This window comes from Lolium rigidum, chromosome 3 (assembly GCF_022539505.1).
Source record: "Lolium rigidum isolate FL_2022 chromosome 3, APGP_CSIRO_Lrig_0.1, whole genome shotgun sequence".
Taxonomy (NCBI): Eukaryota; Viridiplantae; Streptophyta; class Magnoliopsida; order Poales; family Poaceae; genus Lolium; species Lolium rigidum.
Genome location: NC_061510.1, coordinates 37,657,057 through 37,665,490, shown reverse-complemented (window position 1 = coordinate 37,665,490; position 8,434 = coordinate 37,657,057).

Genomic DNA, 8,434 nt, shown 5'->3' with positions numbered 1-8,434 from the left:
GGCAAGGATGAAGCCTAGCCTCCCAACAACCAACAACGCACACAGGTAAATGCGTCCATTCCCCTTGTTCACCGCCTTCACCTAGTTCTCTCTCAGAAGCTTATGTCATTTTCATTCTTGCTTAGGTGAGCTGCTGCCTGATGGTGCTCGGTACAAGCAGTTGTGAAACCCCAAGAGGAAGGTGTGATGAGCACAGCAGCAAGTTTCCCTCAGTAAGAAACCAAGGTTTAATCGACCAGTAGGAGAAATGAGTGACTTCTGAAGGTGTTGTTGGTTGACTATTGGCAGGACGCACTACCGGCATCACCAACAACGTGGAACCTGCACACAACACAATCACAATACTTTACCCCAACTCACAGTGAGGTTATCATTCTCACTAGTTTTGCTGAATCAAAGGATTAAATGTATCGAGTGGAAGGAGATGTTTGCAGTAATTAAAGAGAAGCTTGCAGTAAGTAAATAGAACAAGATGATTGTATCAGTATTAAGAAATAGGACCGGGGTCCACAGTTCACTAGTGGTGTCTCTCCATAAAGATAAATATCATGTTGGGTGAACAAATTACAGTTGGGCAATTTAAAAAATAGAGATCAACATAGCAAGACGACTACTATGAGATTCATTTGGGCATTACAACATAATACATAGACCGTAATCCAACTGCGTCTATGACTAATAATCCACCTTCCGGTTAGCGTCCGCACCCCTTTCAGTATTAAGTTGCAAGCAACAGATAATTGCATTAAGCATTGTGTGTAAACTAAACAATAGAATTACCCTTGGATAAAATATTGTTGTTTTCTCCCTAGTAGCAACAACACATCTACAATCTTAGAAGTTATTGTCACTCTTCTAGAAAACTAGAGGCATGAACCCACTATCGAGCATAAATACTCCCTCTTGGAGTGACAAGCATCTAATTGGCGAAAGCATCTACTAGCAACGGAGAGCATGCAAAATCAAAAAGAACATATGACATCAATCTCAACCATAGTATTCAATATTCATCGGGTCCCAACAAACACAACATGTAGCATTACCTAAAGATGATCTTGATCATGATAGGCAGCTCACAAGATCTAAACTTGAGGCACAAATTGGAGAAGATAACCATCTAGCTACTGCTATGGACCCATAGTCCAGGGATGAACTACTCATGCATCACTTCAGAGATGGGCATGACGATGTAGATGCCTCCGGCGATGATTTACCCCTCCGGCAGGGTGCCGGGAAGAGCTTCAGAACCCTCCCGAGATGGGTTCTGCGACGGCGGCCGCGACGGAAATTTTCGTGGATGGAGACTCGGGTATTTAGATTTTTCCCGAGATCATGAATAAGTAGGCGGAAGGGCAAGGTCGGTGGCTGCCTGGGGGGGCACACGACCCCTAGGTGCAGGCCCACCCTTGGCCGCGCCATGGGGTGGCCTGGCCGCCCTGTGGTGCCTCTTCGCCCCCCTTCGCACTTCGTCTTTGTTACGGTAAATATTCACTTTGGCTTTTGTTTCGTCCAATTCCGAGAATATTTCCTCTACAACTTTTCTGAAACAAAAAACAATGGAAAACATGAAACTGGCACTGTGGCATCTTGTCAATAGGTTAGTGCCGGAAAATGTATAAAAGTGCAACGAAGTGCAAGTAAAACATAATGGAATTGGTGTAAAATAAGCATGGAGCATCAAAAATTATAGATACATTTGAGACATATCAAGCATCCCCAAGCTTAACTCCTGCTCATCCTCGAGTAGGTAAGTGACACTAGTAAGAAAAGTCTCATCAGTGGCGCACCAAAATACCTATTCTGTGGCACATGGGCGGTGCGCCACGGAATCTTCGCCACAAAAATAAGAATTCTGTGGCGCACCAGCCCATGCGCCATAAAATTAAGGAATTCTGTGGCGCACCCGTGCCTCGGTGCGCCACAGAAATAGGTGCGCCACATAATTAGTGTTTAGTGCTCCACAGAATTTGCTCATATTATACACGATTTTGTACTGCCTGCTATACACATACATGTTATATACGGAAATATACATATATTATACCAATTATATATAGAAATATGCAGATATAATATAAATAGCATGTACATTGCACAGATATAATATAAACATCATCATCACATTACTTAGAGCCCGATCGAGATACACATATAGTGAAGTGTCAAATGTTTCACATACAACTCTTTATTCATACAAAGTTCACCATCTCTAGATACAAAGTGGTCTTCATCCGATTCCTCCTCTGCTCCCTCCTCTCTCCCCGCCAGGCTCGCTTGCATCAGGGTCTTCATCCGGTTCCTCCTCTGATCCCTCCTCTCTCCCACCAGGCTCGCTTGCACCGCACCCCGAGTGTTTAGTAACTAAAATGGAAGAAAGACCAAAATGAATGAAGACCAAAATGAATGAAGACCAAAATGAACGAAGAAGGCCAACACAAATAAGATCCAACTAGGATGTAATAAATAAATGCCTCATACATTGTTGGTCAAAACAAATATTAACATTCAGGGATGGCGTAAGTGAGGCCAAGTCCGATGCACAAGAGATTGATATTTTTGTTATCTTACCAGGCTAACTTACGCCACCCCAGAGTGTACGGTGACCAAACATTCTAATCATCGGCGAATTGTTTGTGGTGATGCCTCATATTTTGTTGGTCGAAACAAATATTAACATTTAGGAACGGTGTCAGCGAGGCTAGGTAGGATGCACAAGAGATTGATATTTCTGCCATCACACCAGGCTCACTAGAACCTCCCCCAAGTGTAGTGACCACAAAATTTAATCATCGGCACTAAAATGGAAGAAATACCAAAATAAACGAATAAGTCCAACTCAAATACGAGACAAGTAGTATGAAGTAAATGGAATGCCTCATACTTTGTTGATCGAAACAAATATTAACATTCAGGGATGGTGTAAGCGAGGCCAGGTAGGATGCACAAGAGATTGATATTTGTGCCATCGCACCAGGCTCGCTTGCACCACCCCCGAGTGTACAGGTGACCAAACATTCTAATCATCGGTATTCTGAAATACCAAAGCAAATGGAATGACAAGGGCCTCATACATTGTTGGTCGAAACAAATATTAACATTTAGGGAAGGGGTAAGTGAAACACAGTAGGATGCACAAGAGATTGATATTTGTGCCATTGCACCAGGTTCACTTGCCCCTCCCCCAAGTGTAGTGACCAAACACTAATCATCGGCATTCTGAAATATCAAAGCAAATGGAATGACAAGGGCCCCATACTTTGTTGGTCTAAACAAATATTAACATTCAGGGATGGGGTAAGCGAAGCCAAGTAGGATGCACAACAGATTAATATTTGTGCCATTACACCAGGTTCACTGACCCCACCCCAGAGTGTAGTGATCGACCAAACATTCTAATCATCGGCAAGTACAAATAAAATTAAAGACCAAATCATTTATAAAGAAATAAAAGAAATAAATCAAAGTGTGGCTAGCTGTTCTGGTAGTGTTTCTCACACACCGGCCGCATCACCCCTTTGTTCATAGCACCAAAAGCCATATATAAGTAGCTAGAGCATAACTAAATCAGCAAGAACACATCATCCACTAGAATAACACAAGTAATACCCCAAGCTGCAGCTAGCTCGGTAGGAAGAAGGAGAAGCAAAGAGGAGGATCAAGCTAGCCACAAGGAGGAGGTGGATCAACAGACCAGAGGACCAATCTATTCCTCAACAACAGGTGGTTAGGCAACAAGTTAAGCATATTATTTGTTCTTAGTTTGCATAGACATATGGGAGGAAGTAAAATAAATAGATACAGTAATCCCATCTCACTACCCTTCAACTAGGTTTTCACCTAGGAGGATAGAGAGATGGATTTCTCTCAGTCTTGCATAGAGGTGCTATGAAAAATCATCACAGAGAATTGAAAAACCCTATAAAAGTATCTGGTCTTATCAAAAGAAAGTGCCTTAGCCTCTGCATCATAGGCAGGGCCAAGAAATCAAGTGCAACATCTGTTCTGATTAGTGATATATAGATAGAAAAGAATAGGCCAGCAGAGAGGGGCGCTAGATCACCCAACTAGAGTTGGTGATCCCTGGTAAAACCAGGAGCTCATACCCTAGAGAGAGAGGGCAACAAATCACACATAAGTAAATCCCACCAAGTAAACCATGTACAAGAAAGTAATTCCAGGTCAACCAAATAGCACATAGCCATAGCAAAGCCACAAGCAATGCATATGATCTCACTAGCAATTCATTAAATAAATCAAGCCTTTATAAGAAACAATATAGTGAGAATGAAACATACGCATAACTGAATATCTTCAGTTAAGTTTGTACAGGATAGTATGGCAGAAAACTACCATGGCAGGGATGATTAAATCATCCAAATGGGGGCATCATAAATAGTCTTTGTCAATGATTAAGATGATTTGAGCCCATCAAGCTTCAACAACATGTCATAGAGCAAATAAGTAACCCACAAACAGATTTCCATAGGGAGAAAATATAGCTCACAATATACACGTAGGGGATCCATGGGAGTGCCGCAGACGGGGTCAGCAGGATGGCGACGCAGGGGATGTATCATCCTGCGGCAAGGATTGACTTGAGGGTGTTGAGGGAGGGGAACTTGAGCTGGAACCCCAGATTCATGGGCGCGCCGCAGACGTCGGGGAGCTTCTCGTTGTATCCGATGACGTTGTGGTTCCAGTAGCGTGCGGCGAGGGCCTCCATGGTGGGGGCGGCGGTGGGCCCACCGTGGTTGCAGCTGTGGTGGAGGAGGTCCTCCCGCATATGCCATGGTGGAGGAGACAGACGCCGGACGCGTGTCCTCCCCTCCCTCTCCGAAGTGGGATCTGCTGGTGGTGGCGGGGATGTGTGGAGCGTGGAGGCATGCGGCCGTCGCGGAGGAAGGAGGCAGCGGCGGCGCGCTCCATCTAGGCCGGCGACGGCAGCGCGGAGGAAGGAGGAGGAGGAGGGGTACGGGCGTACGAGCGATGATAAGGGGAGAGGATTTGGGGGATACGTTGGCGTACGTGCGATGATATAAGGTTTTATTTCTATGGCGCACTAGTGCTGGCGCGCCATAGAATGTCTTATTTCTGTGGCGCAACAGAACAAGTGCGCCACAGAATGTCTTATTTCTGTGGCGCACAGGCCCCGGTGCACCACAGAAATAGCAAAACCTATGATTGGGGCAGGCAGGGTGTGGGCCCCACAAAATTTCTGTGGCGCATGCTTGCCTGGTGCGCCACAAAAAGAAGCTATTTCTGTGGTGCACCGTCCCTCGTGCGCCATAGAAATAGTTTCTGTGGCGCACGCAAAGCCAGTGCGCCACATAATAGCACCCATCTATAAGCGTTTTCCTACTAGTGTGATACAAAAAATAATTTTTGAGGTGGCATGCTATCACAATCTTGATCAAGCTTTTGTAAAGCATTGTAAGCTGGGATCAAAGTACTATAAACATAGGCATGAAAGATATAATTCTTACAATAGAACTTAGCAACTATGTTATAACATGAGAAGTAACTCAAACAAAAGATCATGAATAATTATGCAATGAAAACAACTGTTTGTTTATGAGCATAGAGAAAACATAGAAAAGTGGTATTCAACTTTTCCTTTATGGAATAGCAAAACATAAATGCTAGGACACCTTTAAAGTTCAGAGGGTGACTAGATACAAGTAATTTAAGAACAAACAATAGCATAATCATGAATCAATCAATAAGTCTTGGGACTATGCACATTATACTCAGAATGACAACTATGCTCTCTTAATTGGTGCATAAAGCAAGAAGATGAAGACTCAACATAAAAGTAAAAGAAGGGTGTAAGAATCAACATATTTTATAAATCCTTCAAAGAGGTATGATACTTGTTAGGTTTGAGCTCTCATTGCCCCTATCATAGGCATCTTGAATGGTTAAAGTTAATGTGAGTGCACAAATGAGTCATATGCTTGACAAATCATAAGTTGACAATCTCATGCCCCTTGAATACGAGTACCTACACCTCATGCTACTCAATTTAGGTCCCAAATAAGTTCTTGTCATTGTAAGTATACATGTATCATAAAGAACGCAGCGGGGGCACCTCTTGCCCCATGATATGGAAGTACTCTTTCAAATAATTGCAATCCACACCAAAATGACAAGATAAACAGACAGTGAAACATCTCAGCAATCCTTTTATCTACTATGGGTATAGCTTTTTGTTAAAGATGCTTCACGAAATGCTCACTATGGAATGCTGTAAACTTCCACCATGAATGATGCATGGTTTAGGTTAGCAGACCAGCGTTTCTCTAACACATATACAAACTCCATAGAATTACAAGTTTCCATTCTATTTCGCATTGATAGGCATCCATAAGAAAAAGATCATGACATCAACTAAATAATAAGTGCAATGTTGAAAGCGTGCCCCATGAAAGTATGGTTGTGCTAACTCTCAACTTACAATTTGTAAGCATATAATCAACATAAGATAGTCACAATGATTCAAGTTTATTAAGTGCAAGAAAGTAAATGTGTCATCAAGTTCGTGTGAACTTTACTGACTATTTTTCTCATAATCAATTCGAAAGATAGATAAAAACATGATGAATATACTTGGAATAACAAATGCTAATAGGTAGATATAGTGGACACAATTGGCAAACTTTGGTTATTAGTGGTTGGATGCACGAGTAGAGCTTCATACTCAGTACAAGCGAAGGCTAGCCAAGACTGGGAGCGACCAACTAAGAGAGCAATAATGGCCATAATCATGCATAGCGACAAAACAATATTAATCAAAGCATAAAGTGATATAACAAGTCAACAACTAAATGATCATGAAGGCTTTAGTTGACTGGTTGGTAGTCATAACATGGTATAAGCATGTGCCTAGTCAATCCAATAAAGCATCAAAGGAGAATATCACAATATTATGCTTCTATGATAAAAACAACACATGATTCTTTCAATGGCACATTAAGTACTCTCAGATATTTAATACAAGTCATGATGCAACAACAAATACTAAGCATATCATAAACATAACATCCAACATGACATGCCAAAGTCTATACCACAGTCTTGACAAGCTTCTTTTTGCATCACTATTAGCATGAAACTTTTTACTCATATCCAACACCAATAAATTTATTTGAAACAACTCTCATAGATAAAAATCAATATGGACCAGAGACATAATCATACATGAATAAAGCAAGCAAACAAGCTCTGGTCAAAAAAATAAAAATAGAAAACCAAAGCTAAACGAAGTACTAGAAAACTAGAACACTCACAGAACGGTAAAAGTGAAAACTAGAATGTTCTATGCAATTAAAACAGAGTGTGTCATGCTCCAAAGCAAATATGATGGGATCCAACCTTATTGTACGGAAAAAATAACAAAAGAAAACAAAAAAAATGCTCCAAGAATAACACATAGCATATGAAGCAATAAAAATATAGCGCACAGAAAGATGACCTGTTGCTTTGTTGATGAAGAAGGGGATGCCTTGGGCATCCCCAAGCTTTAACGCTTGTACCTCTTGGATATTTCTTAGGGTGGCAGATTGCATCCCCAAGCTTGAGATTTTTTCCATTCTTCATTTCATCACATCATTCTTCTCTCCCTACACTTGGAAACTTCCTTCATACAAAAACTTCACACAATTCTTTATTAGCAACGTTAGTGCAATCAAAATAATAAATCCACTTGGGTCCAGTTCTAACATATATCAAACATCCATCAAAACATTAGCTACTGTAGCAAATCTTTCAAAAAGATCTAACTTTGAACCCAAAAGAAAGAGAACAAGAGGCAAATGCTAATACTGGCAGAAATCTGTCAAAACAAAATAGCATGTAAAGATCGATTTTTTCGAAAATACTCTATTGCTCAGATCGAAAAGTGCAAAACTAATTAAAGTTATATATAAACCTGTGGCATATGCCCAAAAATTGGCAGCTCAAAATTACGTACTTTCTGGGAGCACGAAGTTTTACGGTAACAATACAGAATCTGTTTCTGGACAACAACTTCCCCAAATCTTACTTTCTTCCTATATATACTACTCTTGGCACAAAAATGAAATAAAAATGATAAGAAGAGGTTGTTACAGAGGCAACAACTTCTAAAACTCAAAAAAATTAAAAATGACAGAAAATAAACATGGGTTGTCTCCCATAAGCGCTTTTCTTTAACGCCTTTCAGCTAGGCGCAGAAAGTATTTGCATCAAGTATTATTATTAGAAGAAGCATCAAGATCATAAATGTTGGGGGACTTATGTCTAATACTCCTACCTTTATGTTTTTTCTGAGGAAAACGATGAGAAGTACCTGGTGGGGAGGTGAGAGCCATGGTGCCTTTCCCCACATCTATCTTTGCTCCGAAGAGTTTCAATAGAGATTGTCCAAACGTGGTTTGTCCATTTCCTACACATTCAA